The sequence below is a fragment of the Macrobrachium nipponense genome, chromosome 28, assembly GCF_015104395.2.
Source record: "Macrobrachium nipponense isolate FS-2020 chromosome 28, ASM1510439v2, whole genome shotgun sequence".
Classification (NCBI taxonomy): domain Eukaryota; kingdom Metazoa; phylum Arthropoda; class Malacostraca; order Decapoda; family Palaemonidae; genus Macrobrachium; species Macrobrachium nipponense.
The window spans coordinates 39,500,635-39,528,064 of record NC_087217.1 but is presented as its reverse complement, the minus strand read 5'-3'; the positions used below and the strand labels follow the sequence as shown (position 1 = coordinate 39,528,064).

Here is a 27,430-nt window from a genome sequence, read left to right as displayed (position 1 = left end):
TAAAGATTACGGCTTAGGACCGGTTTCAGAGTGAAGGAAGGTAGGTAAACTTAGAGGTTTAACATGCTTACATATATTTCATTAGAGTCTAAGGAACTAAAGGCGGTGAGATCGGCTTGCTTCTGTAGACTGAAGTGGAGGACTGGATTATTCGCTTCCGGTGGAAATAAAACAGCAGAGATATGATGAATCCCTGGGTTACTTGTTCGCAAGACACCACTTCTAACAACAAGGCACATGGTAGGCATCTGCAAAGAGATATGACGACATCAATACACTGGCTACAAACACGTGGAGAGGGGATCGGACAAAAATTCTTTGAAGACTAAACACTATCCCTTTTGGGGAGTTACATTACTTATTAAATCAATCATAGGGGTGTAGGACAGTGGCTTACAAAGATGAATGTTACATCTCAGTGGTATAGCATAACTAATCACTATGGGGCGCTTAATGATTCAGAAACACCATGGAAGGACACTTACAGCATCAACATACTCAGAGGGGGCAGCAGGTTACATGGTACAATGGCTGGGAGTGTTGCTTGGGGAGTGACTAAGGACCATAAGTTACTTGTAGCAATGAAACATAAAAGAATCAGTAAATTTAAGGAGGAAAGACTGCTTCAAACCATTAACTTTGCACTTTACCTGATAGCCTGGGCTCATCTGTCTTCAATGGTGGCTCTGTTGAGGGAAAGCACAATGGAGAGAGCAATTGAAAATGTGGGGCAGTCCAAGAGGTAGGTGAAGGAGGAAGGAGGAGAAGCATTCTGCTCCCAGGAGGCTGTTGCTGCCAAGATGGTGAGTTAAGGTCTAAAGCTGTTTGTGCTGTGCCTTTTTATCATCTTCCGATCTATCCATTAGGGCAGCTGCTCCAGTGCAATTACCCGGCCTCTTGGCGTTCCAAAGTTCATGGGCCTCTCAGGTGGTTGGGGCAGCTGGGCTTAATTCTCGGACACTGGGCTTAATCAGCTTGTTAATCTGCTGGAAGGAAAAATGGACTGGCAGCAGTGTTTGTGGAAAAGACAGCTGTGAGTCAGAGATCTTTCAAAGAGGTAGTGGATGAATCATAGAGTGGCTACTGTTTTATGGATTTAAATTAATATTTTTCTATTTTGACTTGGCGATGTTCATAATTTAGAACACCTCCTCAATCTAGAGACCATTTCAACCATAGTTGAATTGAAATGGCAGGAACGAACATAACTTAAAATTAACTCTGGATGTATGAAACTGCTATTTCAACTTAGCAAATGTTTTTTACTTTCTTTGGAGAGTAATGAAGACAATAAAGTCTAACTTTACATGAAGCTAAATGTGAACTAACCAATGCTTAAGTCATAAAGCCAAAACAGAAATAGCTTGGAGACCATTAGCTCACTTTCCTTAGGATTAACATTAACTGAAAATATCTTCTTTTAAAGAATTAAGAAAACAAAAATGTGACAAACAAAGGTAAACTTAAACTTAGATACCTTTTAAGATTAAATTAGTTGTGAGACAAATATCTACCAGTAAGTTCTAGTAGTTATTGCTTATAAATTATAATACTTATAAATGATAATAGTTGATAGTGTTAATCTTAGTTCTATCATGCAGGGCACTGTATTTTAACATAAATTAAGGCATGCTATAAGTAGGCCCTGAGGGGGCAGTACAACACATTCTTGGGTGGTTATTTTAACCCAGAATTTTGTAATAAATGGCCCTTTGCCAGTAGGGCTACGCATTAAGATAAACAAGGCCTTTTAATAATCAGCAAGGTTCTAAGCAATTCATGAATTTCTCCATGAAGAATATGAGTGTAATTCAAGATGGCAGAATCAAGGAAAGGAGTAATCTTCCTCAGAGAATAGACAAAATTACATTAGTATAGTCTCATCAGTGAACATTGAGAATTACACAAAATGTAGAGGACTAGTGAAAATTACTTGATTAGAAAAATAAGTCTGACAATGTATAAATGAACCATGCTATAAACAATACTGCCTCAGTAGGCTAAGCTGAATGTACAGCATTCTTGCTGTCTATGAGTACTATTCCTATTCTCATGGAATGTTAGGTGCTTAGGGTATGGTACTGTGTTAGTTGTGACACTGTTATGACAAGCCTATAGACTTTAAGGGGCCATGTTGTTGAGGACTGCCTATGCCTTGGAATACTAGTTTATAAGGCCAGAATTCCTGGCAGATGGACCCTGCGTAAGCAGCGCATAAAATAGAAAGCGGTGCCTAAATGTGAGGATGAAGATATGGACAGTAAAAAAAATAGAAGCAGTTACAAAAGGATAAGAAAGAAGTGAAAGTAACAGAACTTGGCACATCCCCTTCTGGATTTTAGAGAGGCCAGAATCCTATAAGAATGTGGCGAACTGTGCGAGATCAGTAGTGCAAAGAGACCTATCTGTTCCTCCAGGTATTCTGGAATTCTTGACATCCTTTACCCTTCTTCCTTCAACCTCTCTGAGGCCGGTTTGACGATGCCAGGGGGTTGGGGGTGGGGGGAAACTGGAGAGACCCAAATTTGTAGCAGATGCTGGAGTGGCATCGACACCGACTGCTGCGACAGTCTAAACTATAGCATTCGCCCCTCTTCCCTAATGCTGGCTTGACTCAGTTTCTGGTGTTCTTTGGGCAACTGAGGGTCAGCAGAGTCCTTACGCTGGGACTGGTCAGCTGCTGATGAAGGGGAGGAGTAGGAGGTAATTACGGGCTCCAGATTTGGGTTGACTGACTCTATGTCGGTGGCGGAGTCAAGCTGGAGGCTGAGGAGAAAAGTCAACCTCGACGGTCGAGAGGGAAAGCTTGGTTTGCAGTATGCCCCCTACCAGCAAGATGCTTGCCAGGAGGAGGGCCACTTCCTGTGGGGTATGGATTGAAATTCCCAAACACCTGCTTGACATGATTGAGCCAATATTAGGCTTGCTATTGTCCTAAGCCCCAATGAGGGTTCCCATGTGTGGAGGTGAGAATGTGAGCGAGGGGGTGTCGCACTCGTGGGTGCCAGGTTGGCATTCGGTCTGCCATAAGCCAGTTGGTGAGGTCTTTCTATCTCCCTTTCAGCTGCCTGAAAAGCCCTTTCAGCAGCTTCTCTCTTCTCTTGGGTTCCCTTTCAGCAGCTTCAATTCTCTCTTGGGCAGCTTCCTTCATCTTTTTGCTCACCCAATTGATTAGTTTTGTCTTCTCCAACCCTAATTCCCTTCCACTTGCGGTGAAGGCCCTAATCTCGTCCAGTGCTGCATTGCTGGCCATTTTGACCAGAGTAAACGCTGGCAGCACTACAGTGTGTTCCTCCCATATTTCATAGGGGTATGGGTACCAGACCCCCTCACGAAAAGCTAGAACCCGTGAATAGTTGAAACCCTTATCCCCCCCAAAAAACATTTAAAACTGCCCATTTTGTTAGTTAAAACACAAGAAACCCCCACTAAAAAGGTTTATACCTAGTTTTTGTAATAGTTTTATCACAAAAAATGCATTTTATGATGAAATTGATAAAAATAACCAGGAATTTGTGGATATTTCTCATAGAAAAATACTGCGAATAGGTGAATTTCCCACAAATAATGGGGGTACATTTTCCAGGGAGAAATCTGTGAATACGTGCGTCTGCGAATATGGGGGCGGGGGTTCACTTTAGTCTTGAAAAGTTAGGCATGGCTTAGCCGTCCATGTAGGCTGAAAATATAGGTGGATTCCCAACCCAAAATGGGAATTCAGGCACCAACAAGATTTCACACCTTTTAACATTCCTACAGTGATTATTAAGCGCTCGTCTGCACGTTACCATATGAGAAAATTTGGCCACTGACAACCCTCATGTTTAGACACCTCAGGTACGTGAGAGAATTTCACATGCGGCTTGTAGATGAGGGGAAGGGGCGTTGCCTTTCTCTTTTACTCACCTGATTGTAGCTTAGTCTCTAGTAAAGGAGTTTTGAATTACTTATGATTTGTTTGAACAGGAATGGATGTTATCCTCCTATCTTTTTACCTTTGTGTTCATGAAAAGACTTTGTTATCCTACTATCTTTTTACCTTGCGCTCATGAAATTACCTTAATGCTATGTTTATTGAGTTTCATTGAAATGGGGAATATGAGAGAGAGAGAGAGAGAGAGAGAGATTAGAGAGAGAGAGAAAGACGAGAGAGAGAGAGAGACGAGATGAGAGAAAAGAGAGACGAGAGAGAGAGCCTTGGTCACAAAAATAAAACCAGCAAAGCTGTATTTGCAGCTCGCTAAATAACTAATGTGCAATCTCTTTTGACACAAGATTTTGGCAATGTCTTTTTTGCAAAGGAAACCTGACACTGTTTCCTGTAAAATTTTAACACTTCTAGCAAAAAAAAAATGAAAGTTAGTGATTGAAAAACTTCTTCTCTCTCTCGGCGTGCACACATCTATGGCAGTCAAATCTTTTACCTAGCAATAAATACCTAATACTATATACAATGAACTCTTGCCTTTTGAGGAAGTTGGATCTTGTTTCATGCTCTTTCACCATGCTTACAAATATTTAAAACTAAAGGCGTTGAGATCGGCTCTGTGCTGAAGACTGGAGTGGAGGACCGTAATATTCGCTTCTGGTGGAAATAAAACAGCAGAGATATGATGAATCCCTGGATCTGGTGGAAATAAAACAGCAGAGATATGATGAATCCCTGGATCACTTGTTCACAAGAATCCACTTCCCAAAACAAGGCACATGGTAGGCATCTGCGAAGAGATGTATGAGGACATCAATACACTGGTACAAATACGTGGAGGGATTGGAAAATGCCTTGAAGACTAAACACTATCCCTTTGCGGGAGTTACATTACTTTTTATAAACACTATCCCTTTTTTAATGCATTTTTAATGCATTGTTGGAGTCATTTTTTCTGTCAGATCGGCGTCATAAGCATTGTAACCCTGGAACATGTCGTAAACCTGGAAATAATTTCTGATGAATATAGTAATTGAAATGCGTTGTAACCTCGGAACGTTGTAAGCCAAACCTGTTGTAAGCCAGGGACTGCCTGTATAGTGGTACCATATATGATCTGTTTTTGGCAAAAGATTAATTTAACTTATTACACTTTTCCTTGCAGAGAACTGGAAGTGTAGGGGCAGTATGTAGTGGAGAGAAATTATTGTGCTCGGTACTTAATTGCTGTTTTGAGTTTTGTACAAGGTCAGAGAACAGTTTGTGATACATGTATAAGTACACACAAATGTATATTACATATCCATAGAAAAAATGTATATATTGTGAAAATTTCATTCATTATACTACTAGCTAGTTGTGGTTTTATTCCAGTGGAGATGATAATATGTCTGGTTGTATTAAGTTGTTTTCTTTGTGGTACTGTGCCCACAGCAATGCCACCTATAAAGTTTTTGCTAGCCATCGGTGTACTCCATTGCTACAAAGTTCCCACTTAATGTAGAGGCACTCCTGGCTTTACTGCCATGATGCTACAGGTCAAGTTAAGGCAGTTTCACTGCTGCAGGCTCTCTTTAATTAGTCAAGAACTACAAGTGACTCTATTTCAATCAATTATCACTTAATGTTTTGGGAGTATAATATGTTATATCCATGTATCCCAGCTAAGTAGTACTGGGTAAGTCACTTGTAAAGAAATTAAATTTTTATGATAAAATAAAATTTTATACTATAATATTTACACAATAATTACGGATGGAGCCCTGCCAGTTCCCCGCTGATGGACATATGGCATAAATAGTATGAAGTGGTCTGCTAGAAGTTCTTTGCATTCCCATTGGTGGGTGGGTCTTATCGTCTGTGCTAAACCTGTGAAGCATTACCCGAGAATTTTTTAATCTTGAAGCTCCCGAGGCAAGAAATTGTTAGCTAAATAATTAGTACTGGATAAGAATATATAAAATTTTATTTTATCATAAAAATGTCATTTTGCTCATTGTTGCTATATTTTATGCTACAATTAGAATGCTGTAATACAATAATGCAGCTTCCATTTGCAGTATTATGCAGACTATAAATATCAAATTTCAATTACAAATTTTTTTATTTTCCAGGTAGTGAAAATGTTCAGTGGCCTGGTCTCAGTGGTCCAGTTTTGCGTGGAAAGGAACTTGTTCAGCAGCAAAAACTACCAAAAGATGAAGAGAGAGAAGCAAAACTTTTGAAGTTACGTGACAACATGGGTGTTTTTCGCCCTTTGTTTGCGTATTGATCCCCTAGAAAGAGGTTGGAGTGGTACAAACAAAAATGCCTGGAAGAAGCATAGGGCCTCCAGATCCAATTGGTGAAGGTAAAATCTGTTGTTATGCCATGTATCAATATTTTGTCTTTGGTATGTGAATCATTGAAATTCTAGGATTTTGGTTAATAGAAATGCACTTGCCTCAGCCAACCACCTTCAAACCCTGTGAGTTTGAAACATCACTGTTCACTCCATTATTTACCAATGGAATTTGCCGATTGTGACTTGAACGTAAATGTCTGCAGTCACTACAACCTCAATAGGGCTTCATTACTTATGTGTACATACTCAAGCTTCATGATATAAAACACTACACAAGTCCTGTGCTTGTATGTACACATGAATTGCATTAAGGTAAACTGCACAGATACTGTAGTCTCATCTTCTCTTCTCTCCTCTTCTCTTCTCCTCTCTCTCTCTCTCTCTCTCTCTCTCTCTCGCTCTTCTCCTCTCTATCCTCTCTCTCATCTCTCTATCTCTCTTCTCTCTCCTCTCCTCTCTCTCTCTCTCTCTCTCTCTCTCTCTCTCTCTCTTGATTGCTGATTAATTGATTGAAGTCAAGGATTGGTTAACTCAACCATTGTAAATTGGAATCCAAATAAGAATAAGCACACAAAACTGAGATGACATGTTGGCTGATGAACTGGTGCCACAGATGGTAATTAGAGAAGCCCGAATTTGTCACACCTTTGTAACAAAGAACAAAATTGTCCTGCTGAAAGAAAAGATGTGTTATGCCTATTTAAGAGATATCCTGGGATCAAGAGAAGGTTTTCCCATTTATTGAACATCATCTTGGTCTTTTCTCATTAGTGAAAGTCCAATTTCATACAATCAACTTACCTGTCAGATATATACTTAGCTAAGACTCCGCGTCCCCGACAGAAATTCAAATTTCGCGCCACTCGCTACAGGTAGGTCAGGTGATCTACGGCTGCCCTGGGCTGCAGGACTAGGAACCATTCCGTTTTCTATCATATTTTCTCTCGTCGCCGGTGGTATCAACATTGTTGTTACTACCTCCTGACCTGAAATTCTTATTTCAAAGCATTTGTTCATCGTTTCATCGGACTTTTTGGTGACGTACCTGGATCGTGTTTTTGGCATTCGCTACTGTGGACTGAATTTGGATTTGCTTTTATTTTGGATTTTTCTCAGTATGTCTGATTCAAGTGTTAGTGTGAGAATGTGTGTGAATGTAGGCTGCAAGGTGAGGATACCGAAGGCTTCGGTTGATCCTCACACTGTATGTCGTAAATGTAGGGGGTTTGAATGTTCTTCATCTAATACCTGTCATGAATGTGAGGGGTTGAATGCTGAAGAATGGAAGACTCTAACTTCTTACTTGAGGAAGTTAGAAAGGGATAGAGTGAGACGTGCATCAAAGGGTGTGTGTTCAAGGCCTATTGAGCCTTTTATTGAGTCTATCTCTCCTAATCTTAATGTTTTTGATTCTCCCTCTATATCGGGACTTTCACAGGCTTTGCATTCAGAATCAGCTCTGAAATCGCGGACCTGAAGGCTACTATCCACTAGATGATGGTCCAAAATGGCGGACCTAAAAGGTAATAAGGATAGTGACAGTGACATGTACAGTGAAGTGAGTGCTCCCAGTGTTGTGGAGGGGACGTTTGATCGTCTCTGTGACGCTCCCAGGCCTAGACCTCTTCCAAGCTCCCATGCCCAGAGGAGAAGGAAAGTCGAAAGCCCTTAAGGATTGGTCGTGGAGAATCCCCAACGGTCAGACATCCCTTCAGCAGGTTCTGTTTCGCATCAGACTGCTCAGGACCGCGTTAGAAAAAGCGTCCTGCGAGAGTGCTTCTCTTCTTCTCCCTCTCCTTCACCTAAACGAGGTGGAAGGATTCGGATCTTTCCAGGCCCCTGAAAAGGCATTGGAAAGAATCTTTCTTGAACTCGAGCCCAGAGCGCTTTTCTGAGATAAGCTCCCTCCTCGATCAAGAAGGCGAAGTGTGCGCTATGTCTCCCTATATGGATGTATCGGATCGTTCTCCTTCGAGGTCTCCCTCTCCTCCCATTGAGGAGGGACGCCGGGGAAGCTTCTAAGAGGATCCTACTTGCTGTTCAGGAGCAACTAGCCTCCTTGGTGGAGGAGTTCTGACCAGAGATCCGACGCGCAAGAAGGACGTTGCGCTTCCTATCAAGTAGTCTCGTCCTCTTTCACCTGCCAGGCGCGAGGCTCCTTCCAGACATGAAGATTCCTCTTCCAAGCATGTAGAAGAGGACTTGCATTTCAGAACAAGTGCAAGAGCAACTCATGACAGACGCGAGGCTCTCCGGCCAGGACGCCAGCCGTACGCAAGACGTCTTCTAGGCGCGAAACGTCTTCCAGATACGTGCAGCCTATCAGGCACGAGATGCCAGCCATGACGTCAAACAGGGCGCGAAGCGTCATCCAAACGCGACGCTTCAGACAGGCGCTTGGCGCCAGCCAGGACGCCAGCCGAGCGTTGAGACGTCCTCAGACTGAGGAGTCAGCCAGGCGCGAAAGGCGCCAGCCAGGACGCCAGCCGAGCGCGAGGCGGTCCTCCAGATGGGAGGAGTCAGCCAGGCGCGAGGCGCCAGCCAGGACGCCATCCGAGCGCGAGGCGTCTATCCAGATACGAAGAGCCAGCTAGGCAAGAGGCGCCAACCAAACGCGAGGGCGTCTTACAAGCGTAATCTGTCTATCAGACTTGATGCACCAACCAGACGTGAGACGTCTACTGTTGTCAAGAGGGACTCTGTACACTCTCTTAGTCCCTCTCCAATAGGAGTTTGTCTCCCTCGGATAGAAGACTTCCTGGTTTTGCTGGGAATTCTCCTTTGGACCCCGAGATGGACGAGAATTCCTTTGAAGACGAGGCTCGCGGTTAGGGAAGGACTTTCCAGCTACAAAGTTCTTAACAGCCCTTCTTCTTGAGGAAATATGGGGACGTCGTTAACTCCTGCCGCTCCCTCCCTCTTCCGCGCTCTCTGTTTTCAAGTGCAAAGGTGCCTAAATCCTCGTCTTTCCTTAAAATGAGACCTACTATCTCTATGAAGAGGGCTCTTCAGTCACTAAACACTTGGTGGATACTAAGAAGGAACTAGTCAGGACGGTCCCCTTCTGCATGCCCCCAGCGAGAAGACTCGCTGGCAGAAGGGGCATTTGGTACCAAACGGGAGAGAATATGGGTCTTTGTCTCCCGTCCTCTTGCCGAAGCAGAATTTTCTAACTTAGTGGATGCGTCTAGAAGACACGGACTGAACTCAGCCCGTGTGACTTGGGGCATTTCGGAATTGGATCATCTCCTCAAGGGACTCTTCCATGTTTGGAAGTCTTTACAATTTCTTAGATTGGTCCCTTGGGGTGATGTCCAAGAAGGCTCATGACGCTGAGGGTCTCGACCCGGAAGTACTTCCTTTGTATTCTGTCGTGCATCGACAAGGCAGTACAAGATGGATCCCTTAGAAGTCTCCTCTTTATTTGGAGCGGGACTGGATCAAGAACGAGGACGGTCTTCAGTGCCTCTGACCAAAAGCGGTCTCACACTCTCAGAGAGCAGCTCTGTTGTACTCTCCTTTATCTGACTTTTTGTTTCCTTCTCAGTTGGTGAAGGACATTTCCAGATCCCTCCCAGAGCGCCCTCTAAAAGGAAGGCTCCTGAGAGGAGAGGTAGATCTGCCTTCCGTCCCTTAAGAAGGGAAAGTGATGCTTCTCTCCTCCAAACACCAGTAGGTGCAGGCTCCTGGGATTTGTGGAGTCCTGGGCATGTATCAACACGGACGCCTCGTCAATGTCGGTGATAAGGAAGGGATACCTTATCCCTTTCCTGGACAGTCCTCCCCTGACTTCAACTCCGCGGGAACTGTCAGCCAGATACAGGGATCCTGTGCTGAGGGATACTCTTCGACTGATGGTGGATCAGATGTGGGACAAGAGAGCGATAGAACTAGTACTGGATCAAAACTCCCCGGGGTTTTACAATCGCCTTTTTCTGGTTGCGAAGGCCTCGGGGGGCTGAGGCCAGTACTAGGACATCAGCGCTGAACAAATTGTTCAGAAGAAGTTCTCTATGGAGACTTCGGCCTCAGTCCTTGCGGCTATGCTCCAAGGAGATTGGATGGTGTCTCTGGATCTCCAGAACGCCTATTTTCACGTTCCCGATTCACCCTTCATCGAAGAAGTACCTCCGTTTCATGAGGAGGGGAAGGATCTTCAGTTCAGGGCCTTGTTTTTTGGCCTGTCCACAGCTCCTCAGGTCTTCACAAGCCTGATGAAGAATGTGGCGAGGTTTCTTCACCTCAAAGGAGTAAATATCTCTCTGTATCTGGACGACTGGCTCATCAGGGGCCAGATCAGAGAGACAGTGTTTGGAGGACCTTATGTTGACCCTAAACCTGATCAGATCGTTGGGATTACTCGTAAACCTCGAGAAGTCGCAGCTGATCCCCAGACAGAACTTAGTCTATCTGGGGATTCAGATGGATTCTCGGGGTTTTCGAGTATTTCCTTCGCAAGAGAGACTCGCAAAAGGCTTGGAGAAAGTCTCTCTCTTCTTAGGGAAGGAACAGACGTCGGCGAGGGAATGGTTGAGCCTTCTAGGGACCCTTTCCTCGCTCGAACAGTTCTTCCCTCTAGGAAGACTTCATTTACGTCCACTTCAATTCTTCCTCAAGAGGTCTTGGAGTTGGAAGACCGGACATCTTTCAGACGCCTTTCCCATTCCAGTGGAGATGAGACCTCACTTAGAATGGTGCGTTGCCCCTTTGAAGGAGAACAAGGGAATCTCCCTGAAGATCAGAACCCAAACCTAGTGTTGTACTCCGACGCGTCGGAGAAAAGGTTGGGGAGCAACATTAGGCTCGAAGGAGGTGTCAGGCACCTGGGAAACAGCGCAGGTGTACCTGGCACATTAAACTGCAAAGAACTCTTTGCCGTACACCTGGCTCTGAAGAGTCTAGAACCTCTTCCCCGTGTCGAACAAAGTAGTTCAAGTAAATGTGGACAACACCACAGCACTGCCTACATCGGAAACAAGGAGGGACTCACTCTTGTGCCTTTATGAACTGGCAAGAGACCTTCTGCTTTGGACGTCCCAAGAGGAACATCTCCCTTCTTACGAGATTCATTCAGGGAGAAAGGAAACGTAAGGGCGGACAGACTCAGCAGGAGGAACAGGTCCTTCACACAGAGTGGACCCTCCACTCAGAAGTGTGTCAAGGTCTCTGGTCTCTTTGGGGGGACCCCTCATGTGGATATCTTCGCCACGTTCCTCTCCAAAAGGCTGGAAGTCTTTTGCTCAGTGGTTAGAAGACCCCAGAGCTCTGATAGTCGATGCCTTCCTACTAGACTGGTCTCACGTAGACGTCTACGCTTTTCCTCCTTTCAAGATCCTGGGACTAGTTCTGGAAAAAATTTGTGGCTTCAAAGGGGACAAGGATGACCCTGATAGCCCCCTTTTGGCCAGCACAAGATTGGTTCACGGAGGTGGTGGAGTGGATGGTAGATGTTTTCCCAGATCCCTCCCAAGAAGGATGGATCTTCTCAAACAACCACACTTCAGAGGTATCATCAAAACCTCCCCGCTCTCGCTCTGACTGCCTTTCGACTATTGAAAAGACTCGTCAGAGCGAGAGGGTTTCTTGTAAAGTTGCAAGCGTGATCGCGAGAGCCCGCAGAGCCTCCACTAGACGAGTTATATCAGTCCAAGTGGGAAGGTTTTTAGAAAGTGGTGCAAAATAAGAAGTTGTCCTCCTCCACTACCTCTGTAAACAGAGATTGCTGATTTCCTGCTGTTCCTAAGGGAAGAATCTCATCTATCGTATCCACAATAAAGGGATACAGAAGCATGCTTTCGCAGTCTTCAGGAATAGAGGATTAGATTTGGCAGATAATAAGGATCTTCACAATCTCATAAGATCCTTTGAGACTACAAAGTCTAAGGAAAACGGTTAACTCCTAGCTGGAACCTAGATGTAGTGCTCAAAATTCCTGTCATCAGAAAGGTTCGAACCTCCTCATCTGGCGTCTTTTCGAGACATAACTAGAAAATGCTTATTCCTATTATCTTTAGCTACAGCAAAGAGTTAGTGAACTGCATGCACTGGAGGATAGAGTAGGATTCAAGGGGACTCAGCCATTTGCTCGTTTTAAAGCTATGTTTTTAGCTAAAAACGAGAATCCCACGAATCCCTGGCCTAAGACTTCGAGGTTAAAGGCTTATCGAGGTCTCGTAGGTAGAGAAGCAGAGATCTCTCTGTCCTGTAAGAGTTCTAAAGTTCTACCTTCAGAGAAAACACCAGAGGGGGGCTCTAGACAAGGTCTTTGGTGGCTGGTAAAAGGGACCCCCAAGACTGATGCCAAGAATGCTCTAGCATTCTAAAGCTCATGAAGTTAGAGCAGTAGCATGTCTCTCGTTTCAAAAGAATATGTCACTAAAAACATCTTGGATATGACATTTTGGAGATGCAACTCAGTATTTGCATCTCATTACTTGAGAGATGTTCGTGTGACCTACGAGAAATGTTTTTCTCTAGGTCCCTTCGTGTCTGCGGATACGATCCTGGGTATAGGAGCCAACACCCAATCCTTAAGTGTATACATACCTTCTTTCCTTCGTGTCTGCGGATACGATCCTGGGTATAGGAGCCAACACCAATCCTTAAGTGTATACATACCTTCTTTTTAGATATGTTCTAGACTTTCTTCTAACAAAAAGGCTAGGTGTCGCACTGGTGACCAGTCACTGTTGTTCATAAGGAAACTCTGTGATATCTTATTAGATGAGTACTTTTTTTTTTTTTTTTTTTTTTTTGTTTTTTTTTTTTTTTTTTTTTTTTTTGAAAATTTATGTATGTGTGTATTGTGTTTTTGAGTTATGGTTGTTGTGAAGAGTTTGGGGGATAACTCGGAACAATCTTTATTACTAACATGTGGGTAGGATCAGGTGGTCGGGATTGGTTGTATGCTCCTTCATAAGGTGTATTGTCATATAAGTGGATCAGCACCCATTGACAAAGTTCTTTCAGGCTCTGCCGAGTAAGCGGATAAGACCCCATCGGCAGACCCACAAGAAACTCTTGGCCATAGATCATATATCTCGCTAAAGTTTCTTGAGGTGATGCAGGACTACTGGGCAGCACACGAAGGTCTACCACCTATCAGGTAGGAACCAAGGTTTAGTTTATACCTACAACATATGTTGTTTACCTGTCTATTCCAGAAGTAGCTGTCTCTTACCCTCCACCAAAGAGTGCCAATCAGCTAAGTATATATGACAGGTAAGTTGATTGTATGAAAATGATATTGTTATGATACAATAAAGTTTCATACATACTTACCTGGCAGATATATACGATTATGGCCCACCCAGCCTCCCCGCAGGAGACAGTGGAAGAGAGAAAATATGATAGAAAACGGGAATGGTTTCCATAGTCCTGCTGCCCAGGGGCAGGCTGGTAGATCACCTGACCTACCTGTACGAGAGTGGCGCGAAATTTGAATTTCTGTCGGGGACGACGGAGTCTAGCTAAGTATATATCTGCCAGGTAAGTATGTATGAAACTTTATTGTATCATAACAATATCATTTTTATATAAGTAACTTACCAAGTAATTACATAGCTATATTCTACCCCTAACACAGCCTTTAGACAAATTCTCAGTAACATGCTATTGTTTAAGTGTATAGTTGATAAATCCTGGCCACTTACGGTACAGCGGTGCTGACAAGCTCAATTCACTTCTGCTGCTCAAAGAGTGAACATCCTTGTGTTCCGTGCAGCTTTGTTTTGGATTTTATCACTGGCTGGTTACTCTGTCTCATTCAGTAAGGTACTATTAATGTTGTTAGTGTGCACGTTATTTTCAGTAGCTAGGTTCTTTAACGAAAAAGTTGAAAAACTGTGGTTATCTAGCAGAGCTCTTTCCTGCACAGATAAAGCCATTAGAGATGGCTTACTAGAATTGGCTTCGTTGCTCTCCACAGGGTTGTTGAAGAAGAGAGAATTTTTTATGTTCTTTCACCTCTAAAGGCGTCACTCTTTTAGAAGTCTGCGCTCCTTTTTTTTACCTCCAGATTGCTCTCAACTGTTCCCACAATACACTATCTAGGAGAGAAACATCAGATCTTAAAAAGAGATCAACACAAGATCTGCTGGTTCAATCCTCGAAGCATCCCCAAGGATCCACTCTTCTGTCATTTCAAGACTGTCTCCCCTCTTCAGCAACATCCCTTTCGGGCTAGTAACACAAGGTTTCGGTCCAGACCTCACTTCTCCTTGGAGAAGATGTACTGTCTCTTCTCCAGAAGAGAGCTGTGGAGATGGTCGAGGACGTCAACTTTCCAAGGTTTTACATCCGTCTTTTTGTGGTCCCCAAGTCTTACAGGTGTTGGAGACCAGTCCTTGGAAACAGCGCTCTGAATTTCTACGTTCAGAAACTAAATTCTCCTTGGAAATGAACCAATCAGTCCTGTCCTCCATCTGCCAGGGTGACTAGATGGTCATGATTCCAGTACATCCAAGAAGTACCTCAGGTTCGTATTTCAGGGCAGAGTTTTTCAATTTTGAGCTTTGTGCTTCGGCCTCTCCACAGTTACACAAGTATTTACCTGTGTTCTCGCCCTTCTGGTGAAGTGGCTCCACCTTACAGGCATCAACATCTCCCTGTACCTAGACGATTGGCTTATCACTCCACATTGGAAACAACGTGCATGGAGGACCTTCGGAAGAACCTCTTTCTACCCCAGGAGCTGTGCCTACTCATCAATATTGAGAAATCTCAAATGTCGCTGTCTCAGTTGATTCTCTATTTGGGGATGGTAATAGACTCATGGACATATCAGGCTTTTCTGTCCCCCAGAAGAGTCTAATTGTGCCTCCAGACAATCCACCATTTCCTTGCTCCTCCCTTCCTGTTTGGCCAACAGTTGGATAAGCCTTTTGCAAACCACCTCATCCATCAAAAAGTTTGTCATCCGGGGGAGACTAGACATGAGGGTACTGCAATTCTTCCTGAAAGCAAGTTGGAACAGGAAGACGCATCCTGACTCATTTGTCTTCTGGATAACTCTGGAAATAAAGGAGGATCTTTGATGGTGGCTTACAGAAAAAAAAGACTTTTGGAAAGGAAGTCTCTCTCTCTCTGAACCCAACCTAGCATTTTACTCAGACACCTCAGATTTAGGTTGTGAAGTTTCTGGGACTTGACACCCCAGAGGAGAAGAATCTATATAACATGAAGGAACTGAAGGCGATTCATCTGGGCCTTCTGTTCTTTGCAAAAGAAACATTCAACAGGACTGTAGCGGTCCATTTGGACAACACCGCCACTCTGTTTTACATAAAGAACCAAGGAGGCACTCACTTCTCCCTATACAAGGCAAATGTAAAAGAACCAACTGACTAAAGGTTCATTCAGGGCAAGCTGAACGTTCAGGTGGACAAGCTCAGTTGTCGCAGACAGTTCTTACTCACAGTGGTGGTTTCTGCATCCACAGGTTGCACTGACCTGTGGAAACTGTGGGGAAAGCCTTAATAGATCTCTTCGTGATGTCGAAGAACCTTTGCCTTGTGCTGTTTTGCTCTCCAGTCCTGAACCCTCTGGCATGGGCAATGGATGCCATGCTCCAGGAGTGGACAAACCTAGACCTGCTACACTTTTCCACCATTCAAAAAGGTCAGGGAAGCCTTAAACAACTTCATGACACACCACAACTCTTTAGTGACCCTTGTGGCACTGTTCTGGCCTCGGAAAGAAATAGATTCCTGGACACCTAAAATAAAACAGTTAGACTTCGCAGACTCCTGAGAAGACAAGTCTTCTTAGGAAAGCCACACTTTCCAACTGTTTTTATCAAAGGCTTGTCCCGCTCTTTGACTCTGGACAGGATCTTTAAACTGTAAACAGACTCGTTAGAATGAAGTGATTTTCAAGGCCAGCTTTAGAAGCTATTGCAAGATGTAGATGCTAGTCTTCTGGAGTCTACGAAGCTAAATGGGCTGTATTCCACAGCTGGTGTAGAACACATAACATCTCTACCGAAACCTCTGTGATACAGATAACAGACTTTCTCCTTTTTTCAAGAACTCCAAGAGGCTTATCTTCATCAACCATCAAGGATATAGGGTAATGCTGGGCTTCTTTTTTCAACATAAAGGTCTAGATCTTGGATTCAATCAAGACATCAGAGACTTGCTTAGATCTGCGATTGAATCAAGACATCAGCGACCTGCTTAAATCCTTCAGTACGGCCAAGGAAGCCAAGTTGAATTCAGTCGCCCAGAACTTAGACAAAATCCTCAAGTGGCTGTAAGCCCTCTCCTTTTGAACTGCTTCATTCGATTTCCTAAGGTATTTGACAAGGAATACTGTTTTTGTTTCCTTAGCAACAGCCACGAGTCAGTGAGGTGCAGGCCATTGATAAGAGAGTTAGCTTCTCTCAGGGATATGCAGTCTGCTCATTCACCTTGGGGTCTCTGGCCGAGAACGAGGGAATCCATCTGAGCCCTGGCCCGTTCTTTTGTCATCAAGAATTTGATGGAAATCTCTGACCAGAAGAGGAGGAGAGAATTTTTTTGCCATGTAAGGGCGCTGAGGTACTACCTTGATAGAACCAGTAGGATCAGAGTTTCCTCTTGTAACTTCTAGTGTTCTGTGAAGAATCCGTCTAAGCCATTTTCTAGGAATGCATTGTTGTTCTTTTGAGACATCGTCTCGGAGTCACTCAAGAATTCAGGAGGACCTTTTACCCATTCTTGAAGTAAAAGCCCATGAAGTTAGAGCGGTTACCATTTCATTGGCTTTTAAACATAACATGTCTGTGTCTTCAATTCTCCAGTCAACGTTTTGGAAATGCAAATCTGTGTTTGTAATGCATTATCTACAAGAAGTGACACAGTATATGAGAACTGCAGTACATGGGTCATTGTCTGGGTCTGGGATGGTGTTTTGGGGAAGAGGCATAGGAGCATGCTTCTCCATCCTATTTTTATGCCTTGAAATATAGGTTGTCAAGTATTTTGGTGAGCCTGTAGGTACCATGTTACCTAGAGTACCCACCAGTCTTGGTTATCGATGGGAGGGTAGGGGTTTTTGTGATTTGGGTAGTTGAGTGTATCTGGTTGGTTTTGTCGTGGTACTGCTCCAGGGCAAGGGCACTTTTTCAAGTTATGCTAACCATCAGATGACTCCTTGAGTTGCCTACTTTAACTAATGCTTTGTAGTGGTTGGAATACTCCTTCGTCTACAGTGCTCCCACTGAAGTAGGAGTGTTCCATGGCTCTACTGCTGTGCCACTACAGGTTAAGATGAGCACCAACCAGAGGCAGTAATTACCTGCTGTATCTCTCTTACCAGGTAAGGTTATAACAAGCATTTTAACCAATGCTATCTTACTTCTATATTTTAGAAATTCCTTATTTTCTCTGAATTTATGAAGTAAATGTGTCCATGAAACCTACCCCCTGTCAATTTTGGATTCAGCTTTGCAATTACTTGGTAAGTTACTTATATAAAAAAAGACATTTTTATAGTAAAATAAAATTTATATATATTCTTACCAACAAGTAATTACAGAGAAAAAGAGCCGCCTTCCCTCCCCTCTCATGGACGTAGGGCAGAAATGAATTGAGCATGTCAGTGGTGTTATACCTATCCATACCTCGTAATTCAGTGGGACTCATCAACTACAACTTAATCAATAGTGCGTTACAAAAATTTAAAATTCTAAAAACTGCTGTTGGTGGTAGAATATAGCTATTTAATTACTTTGTAAGTATTATATAAAACTTAATTTTATTAGTATGAAAATGTCGTATTGAAGAAAGGAGAGGGCCATAATTCTGAACAATTGAGATATAGGCTATCCTCAGGTTACAATGGAGGTACATATGTTCCTAACGACACATCGTAACCTGATTTTTTATGTAAGTTGGAACACAACCTAAATAAGCACCTGCATCACCCACCATGCTGATGCTGTGGGGGCTTTTCAGGTTACACAATTGGAGCAGGATACTAATAAGAACAGATTTGAAGGATCAGTGAATTAATAAGATTTTCCTTAACCTAATTTATTCCTTAAAATTACAGTTCACAACTTGTAATCTAATCTTATCCTCTAATACCTAACTTAACTTTACCCAACCTTTACCCAACCACCTGCAAATCTGAACTTAATTCCTTATCCTAATTCTGCAAATTCCTTAATCCTAATATACTGCAATGATACTGCACAAACTTTCAATTTTCCTCTTGTCAGCAGCTCCATCTGCATAGAGACTCTGATGGTCCTTTTACAATTTCTGAATCATCGTTCCCCAATCAGCAGCAACGAACTCTGTAGGCTATTGATTTAGCCAGCACACTTCCATTTCACAGCTGGGCTCAGATAGAAAAGGGACCACATCCAGCTGGCAAAAGTGTCTCTCAGTGTCTACTGTGGAGCGTAGGTGAAGGGAAGTCTCAGCTCTCACTCATTCCCATTCAGTACAAGTACTGCAATAAAAAAAAAGAGAAGACCAGTATTAATCAACAATCCCTCACCCACAAGATTAACACAATACAGTAAAATTAGTTTAAAATTTTTCTAACTTAATCAAGGTAACATAATATTAATAATTAAACATTCATTCACATCCGCACATTATTATACTAACACACACACGTAGTAAAGTCATAATCTAGGATATAAAAACACATTTCTATCGACAATACGTATGGGCTAAGAAAACACATGAAGGACCATACAATATAAAATGCAGTACGTACAGTAATGTGAATAAATGAACGAGTAAATAATGAAATTAAACTAAAATAACAGCAAGATACATTTAATCATTTATGGGGCCCATGTCATAACCACGAAACATCATAGGTCAAGACTGTTGTCATAACCTAAGGGTCGCCTGTAATCATAAGGATAATCTAATTGTATCCCTGATACTGCTTCAAAAAGGGTTTTATGGGATGGAGTACCCACAACTGTACAAGACTCCATTGTTGATACACACATTTGAGTGGTCAGAGAAAGTATCATTGCTTCCTTCTTCAAAAGCAGATAGCTTAAGGAACAATAATGAATGAAAGGCTAAGATGTTAGTTGCAATATAAGAGCTGTAGACCACCCACTTTTTTTACTTTTAATGCTGTCTGTCACAGCTACTGGTTAGTTGTTGATTTTTTGAAAACTAATTTCTGTAGAGATTGTGACAGACATCCACATTTCATACACATATACGAGTATTAAGGGTATTAAGTTGAATTGGCTATTCTTTTTATTCTATTAATATTTCTGTATTCAGTGGTAAAACATGAGAATAATCTTGATTTTTAGAGTATCTCCAAAGTAAATCAAGCAAAATACAGCATATAAACAACTGATCACATTATAATCTGAAAAGGATTCCATGGAAAATCATGTCATGCAATGATAGTAGTAGTATTGAAGTTTTTGTGTCTCATTTGCAAATTATCATAGTTATATATTCCTGCAAATGAATGTTTTTATTTTTTTTTGAGTTTCAGAGTTGTCATTCTTTCACTGTTTCAGATACGTTTGAAGGGTTTGATACCAAAGTACTAGAGTTCAAAACTGTGACACACATGAGTGGCATCTTTGGGCGAAAAAAGCGAATGAGTTTGTTTGTTGTCACAGGAAATGGCAATGGCTTAGGTGGATTTGCTCTTGCTAGATCTACCACTGTTCCTGGAGTAATAAAAAAGGCAAAGAACAGGGCTTCTCAAAAGCTTATATACTTTGAAAGATACAATGGACATACACGTAAGTAGTTTATATTGATTTGACTTTAATTTTTTTACTTATTTGCAGTTTTGCATTATAGAAATTTGTGTGGGCACTTACTTTGGTTTATTTTAAAGTACTGGCTTGGGATAAAAAGGTTTGTCTCCGTTAAAAAAGTTTAATCCATCCTTGTGCTGTGATGAACAAAGTGGATAAGATTTTGAGAGTGTGTCACTTGTGACTAAAATTTTGCCTGTAAGAGTCTTTGCTGTTATTATTGTTTGGGAGATATAAAACTTGAAAAGAAATGCAACCTATTGCTTCTTTTCTGCTGTAGTAAAAATTTTAGGGACCAAGAGCCTCTCTGTGTTGGTAAGTGGATGTTGGACAAACCATCCCTTCAAGTGATTGGCAACCTGCTTCTTCATCTCAAAGTGGACCTTTTTTTTTTGAGAGAGACAAATCAGCTCTCTGTGTATGCCTCTCCAAACACTTTCTTACAGGAATGGAACAGGGAGGGCAATCTACTTCTCTCCATTGTCTTGGATTTTTTAAGGAGTTCAAGAGCCTGTTAACTGTCTGCGGAACTGCCTACTAGTGGCTCAAAATTGGCCCAATAGCCATAGGTTGGGTCTGTAAAAACAACATGCAAGGATATTGATTTCACCGCCATTTGTTATTCTATCCCACTCAACAGGGGAGTGGGAGTGTTATGCATCTCATGAACTGAGCCAAGACCTTCAAGTGAAAATTTTTAAAATCTAATGTACTGTGAAAGTTATGCATCTAACATTGCTAGTTACCTGTTGCAGAAACTATGAGCTTCACCTATCTGGCAATACTAGTGTGTTAAATTACCTCCACACACATGCACCTTGCTGTTACCAGTGGTAGAGTACAAGGCTGCACTGTTAGAGCCCTTATAGGATGAGTTTGATGTAGACTCCAATACGTACTATAGTTTATAGGTCCATTAAAGGGCTAAAACCTGCTCTTGTAATGGCTACTATTCCCTTGTCCTCAAATAAGGTTCTTTGGCTCCTGTTTTTTCTCCATTCAGTGGTCGGTCCCAACACAGCTACAACTCATATAGAGTAATACCTCAATCTTCCATGATTCAAGTTGTGCTAATTCACAATATCATGAACTTTTTATTGGAACCTTACTAATTATTATACGCTGGAATTTCAAGACGTGAAAATGCAAATGCAACATTTTCGAATCCTGAAAAAACGCTGCAAAAGTGTTTAATTTTTATATAATGTATAAGTTTTCAAGCTTGTATGTGTAAATTAGATAACATTAAATGATAAAAGTAATTCTCTTTCTCCCTCTCTCTCATCTGAGAATGAGAGATATAATTTTTTATGTACCATGTTTTTCAATTTGAAATATTAATATAATAATTTTTATTATTATAAAGGAATAGTTTATCGAAACCTCCAAGTCAAATAATAATAATAATAATAATATTACTGTACAGGTGGCCCGCGGTTAATGGCGAATCGATTTTACAACTGTCGTCATAAATATTCATAAAAAAAAAAAGGAAAAAAAAAAACATTTTAAGGTATTTTTACGGCACAATTTTTCGGTTAACAGCGCCGCTAGCGCCGTTATGTCCAATGAGTACATACATTTGTAGAAATACCATTCAGACCATAAAGGTTATGCAAATAATATTAAAAAATTTTATTGAGAGTTATTACATAGGTATTAGGGTAAACTATATGCCCCTGATTGCTGTTCTATGCTGAAAATATCGAGTTAACCTCTTATGCGAAGGGGTATAATAAAAATCGTCTCCCGTATGCCGAAGCGGAAAAAATATTTTTTTCAAAAAATCACAGCGCTTAGTTTTCAAGATTAAGTGTTCATTTTGGGCTCCTTTTTTTGTCATTGCCTGAAGTTTAGTATGCAACTATCAGAAATGAAAAAAATATCATTATCATTATAAATAATGCAATATATATACTCGAAAAAAAAAAATTTCATATATAATTGTATTTCAAATCACGCTGTGAGCAAAACTGTTAAAGCTAACGAGTTAATTATTTTTATTGTTGTATTGTACACTAAATTGCAATCATTTTGGTGTATAACACAGTGTAAAACGATCAAAGCAACACAGAGAAAATATTATCACAAAATGATGCCTGAATTCGTAACGCTCTGATGTAAAAAAATGTTTTTTTCAAAAATTCACCATAAATCTAAATATTGTTGTAGAGACTTCCAATTTGTTTCAAATTGAAGATAAATGATTGAATATTACTATACTGCAAGATTTTTAGCTTACAATTGCAGTTTTCGACCATTTCGGACAAGTTAAATTTGACCAAATGTCAATTTTTTTATATATTTTTTTATATGCAAATATTTCGAAAATTAGAAGAGCTACAACCTTCAATTATTTTTTGTTGTATTCTACATGAAATTGCACACATTTTCTTATATAAAACTATGAAACGCCTAATATGAAATGGAACAAATATAATGAGAATGCGACGTACGCATTTCGGAGATTTGCGGCGCTCGCGGAGGGAAGGAAAGTTTATTTTAAATCACCATAAATCTAAATATTGTGCTAGAGACTTCAAATTTGTTTCAAAATGAAGATAAATGACTGAATATTACTAGACTGTAAGAGTTTTAGCTTACAATTGCGTTTTTTGTTTTTTTTCTACTATTTTGGTAGAGTCAAAGTTGACCCGCCGAACGTGTTTTTTTTTTTCTATTTATCGTGATTTATATGCAAATATTTCAAAATGAGAAAAGCTACAACCTTCAATCATTTTTAGTTGTATTCTACATAAAATTATGCACATTTTCATATATAGAACTTTATGTAATGGCTAATTTAAAATGGTGCAAACATTACGACAATCGCACAAAAAAAATTTCAGATTTTTTTCGGAAGAGTTACTGCGCAGACGTAAGGAAAATAAAATGTTTTTTTTATTTCATAAATTCACCATAAATCGAAATATTGTGCTAGAGACTTCCAATTTATTGCATAATGAAGGTAAATGATTGAATATTACTGGAATTGAAGAGGTTTAGCTTACAATTGCGTTTTTCGACCATTTCAGTAGAGTCAAAGTTGACCGAAGGTTGAAATTTTGGCACTTATCTTTATTTATATGAAAATATGTCAAAACTGATAAAAGCTACAACCATGGGTTGTTTTTTAGTTGTATTGTGCATGAAATTGCGCACATTTCCATATATAAAACTTTATGTAACGGCAAATTTAAAATGTGCAAACATTACGACAATCGCACGAAAAAATTTATCGACAGTGTTACCACGCGCGGCCGTAAGGAAAAAGTTTTTTTTCATAAATTCACCATAAATCAAAATATGTGCTAGAGACATCCAAGTTTGTTGCAAAATGAAGGTAAATGATTGAATATTACTAGAATATAAGAGTTTTAGCTTACAATTGCGTTTTTTGACCATTTCGGTAGAGTTAAAGTTGACCGAATGTTGAAATTTTGGCACTTATCATTATTTATATGAAAAATATTTCAAAACTGATAAAAAGCTACAATCATGAGTATTTTTTTGTATTCTACATGAAATTTCGCACCATTTTCATATATAATACTCCATGTAACGGCTAATATTTAAAATGGTGCAAAAATTATGTCAAGTGACAAAATAATTTCTGAGATGTGTCACTGATACTTTTTTAGTGCGATAAGAAAAGAAATTTGCGCTTGCGTGCCTGCGTAACGATTGTAAACAAAACAACGCCTGATACATGAGCTCCCAGCATCCCCCAAGGCACGTGATTCAAAAGTTTTTTGGCTGGTAGGCCTATAAGTATTTTTTTTCCACGAATTTTTAAACAAACTTTTTTCTATGTCGACGTTTAATACGTCCAATCGGCACCCAGGAGACAATTTATCTCGACGTTTAATACGTCCAATCGGTGTAAGAGGGTTAAAATAGTGCAAAAAAAATTTTAGGCCATGGATGTGTCGATTTATAAATGAACATGCTTTTATGTTTTTTTTAAATGTGTATGAAATGTATTACGTATAGGTTATATTTTATTTTTTGCACAGAAGTATGATACAAAGGCAGCTTTTGAAACTGCCCTTCACGTTATCAAAGAGGATGTTTTTTTCATGTTCGTTCTTGTGAGCCGCCGCCTGCCGCTCTTGTTCTGAAATATAGTTAATAAAAGTGCAATTTAGCGATTGATATGTTTGATTTATGAATGTTCATGCTTTTATGTTTAAAATGTGTATGAAAATATATTACGTATAGGATATTTTTATTTTTGTACATAAATATGATACAAATTAATGCTGCTTTTGTAACTGCCCTCCACGTTATCAGAGGATGTTTTTCATGGCTATATTTTATTAATTTTGGAGCTAATTATAACTCATTTCGTTAATGAAACTTCAGTTTTTTTGTTATAGTGAAACTTCAGCTTTTTGTTTTAAGTTTTCATGTATTTATGTTTAAAATGTCTATGAAAAAATGTGTTACAGGGTTTTTTTTAATTTTGTACATAAATATGATACAGTGGCAGTACGCATGTCCATCTGAAGTCTTTGTAACAGCCCTTCACATGACGAAGACAATAGGGTGTTCAGTCGCGCCCGAATAATAAGATTTTAATTTTATCATTGAATCACATTTTTATAACATTATGTTTACAGTTGTTGCATAAATTGATTTTAAAAGACAAAACTCGAGTATACATTCGATTTTGCAACACTGCAATTTGTTTGTTTTTCAATGGGATAGAAGTTCAAAATATAACTGTGCAACTCAGTCGATTTTTTGCTTTGTCACTTGAGCAAAAAATTGCAGTGTTGCAAAATCAAATGTATAAGAGAGCAAATTTTCTTGCTTCTAGTTAGCAAAATCGAATATCTAGCTACTTGACTTATATGATACAAGGTTATTTTTCCTTGTGCGACATGTTTTTGTATGGAAATATGACTTGAATATGTCTCGTTGTGATTGTGAACTAATTTTTTTTTTTTTTTTTTTTAACAGATTACGTTGGCGGCATGTTTATTGAGTAAAAGAATTACGTGATTCTGTTCGCTATTTTCCTATATATCATTGTAATACGAACTTTACGTTATTTATCTTATATCGGCGTGAAACCAACAGTAAAATGTTTTCTTTCAAGCACAGTAGTTTTGATTAAAATAATTTTATCTCAGTTTTATTTATGGTTGTGTTTGATGGCATACGTTTACAGTGGACCCCCCATATTCGTTGTCCAGATTTGCGGACTCAAACATTCACGGGTTTCTCTCGGGGAACGTTTCCCTCCATTATTCGCGGAAAATTCGCATATTTGCGGTATTTTTCTGAGAAATATCTACAGGAATTTCTGGTTTTTTGTTATAAATTTCATCATAAAATGCACTTTTTGTGATAAAACTATTAAAAAAACCAAGTATAAACATTTTTTGTGGGTATTTCTTGAGTTTTAACCAACAAAATACTAGGCTGTTTTCAGCATTTTTATACGGGTTCCAACTATACGCGGGTTCTAACTATTCACGGGGGTGTCTGGTATGCATCCCCCGCGAATACGGGGGACCACTGTACTGGAGTTTTATCCTTGTTGCTGATGCACGATAATGGTCATTAGTAGCTTGAATGGTTTTCTCAGCTTCAGCTATAATCAGGTTTAAATTTAACAGTATATTTCCCGATTGAGCTTTGTTCTATATTGATCTTTGATCTATAGCGAATAAAGTTTTTACATTAACCCTTAAACGCCGAGCTGGTATTTCCGAAAGTGTCTTCAGTATGCCGACGGCGTTCGCGAATGAGCGCCGAAGCGGAAAAAATGTTTTATTCCAAAAATCTCAGCACGCTTAATTTTCAAGATTAAGAGTTCATTTTTGGCTCCTTTTTTTGTAATTGCCTGAAGTTTAGTATGCAACCATTAGAAATGAAAAAAATATTATCATATATTAATATTGTAATATAAGACAGTGCAATAAAAAAATTTCATATATAGCAATTGTATACAAATCGCGCTGTGAGCAAAGCCGTTAAAGCTAATGAGTTAATTATTTTTTCGTTGTATTGTACACTAAATTGCAATGATTTTGGTAAATAACAAATTGTAAAACGATCAAAGCAACACAGAGAAAATATTATCACAATATGATGCATGAATTCGTAATGAGCGGACGTAAAAAAAAAGTTTTAAAAATTTACCATAAATCGACATATTTTGCTAGAGACTTCTATAGCGAATAAAGTTATTACATTAACCCTTAAACGCCGAGCTGGTATTTCCGAAAGTGTCTTCAGTATGCCGGCGGCGTTCGCGAATGAGCGCTGAAGCGGAAAAAATGTTTTATTCCAAAAATCTCAGCATGCTTAATTTTCAAGATTAAGAGTTCATTTTTGGCTCCTTTTTTTGTAATTGCCTGAAGTTTAGTATGCAACCATTAGAAATGAAAAAAATATTATCATATATTAATATTGTAATATAAGACAGTGCAATAAAAAAATTTCATATATAGCAATTGTATACAAATCGCGCTGTGAGCAAAGCCGTTAAAGCTAATGAGTTAATTATTTTTTCGTTGTATTGTACACTAAATTGCAATGATTTTGGTAAATAACAAATTGTAAAACGATCAAGCAACACAGAGAAAATATTATCACATATAGCATGAATTCGTATGAGCGGAACGTAAAAAGAAAAAAAAGTTGTTTTAAAAAATTTACCATAAATCGACATATTTTGCTAGAGACTTCCCGTTTGTTGCAAAATGAAGATAATTTATTGAATATTACTAGACTGCAAGTGTTGTAGCTACAATTGCAGTTTTTGATCATTTCGGCCGAGTTAAAGTTGACCAAAGGCCAATTTTTTTTCTATTTATCGTTATTCATATTGAAAATATTTCAAAACTGATGAAAGCTACAACCATGGGTTGTTTTTTTTTTTTATTCTACATGAAACTGCACACATTTTCATATATAAAACTTTATGTAACGGCTAATTTAAAACGGTGCAAACATTACGACAATCAGACGAAAAATATCTGATTTTTTCGGAATAGTTACCGTGCGGATGTAAGGATAAAGTTCTTTCGTAAATTCACCATAAATCGAAGTATTGTACTAGAGACTTCCAATTTGTTGTAAAATGAAGGTAAATGATTGAATATTACTAGAATATAATATAAGAGTTTTAAGCTTACAATTGCGTTTTTCGACGCATTTCGGTTGAGTCAAAGTTGGCAGAAGGTTGAAATTTTGGCACTTATTGTTATTTATAAGAAAATATTTCAAAACTGATCAAAGTTAGCACCATGGGTTATTTTTTGTTGTATTCTAGATGAAATTGCAAACATTTTCATATATAAAACTCTATGTAACAGCTAATATAAAATGGTGCAAAAATTATGTCAAAGTGACAAAATTTCTGAGATGTGTCACTGATGCTTTTTAGTGCGAGAAGAAAGAA

At 39.8% G+C, this 27,430-nt stretch overlaps 1 pseudogene; it reads left to right on the top strand.

Moving 5' to 3' along the window:
• The window catches only part of LOC135201679 (small ribosomal subunit protein uS5m-like), a 170,576-nt pseudogene that overhangs the window by 98,537 nt on the left and 44,609 nt on the right, over positions 1–27,430 (top strand).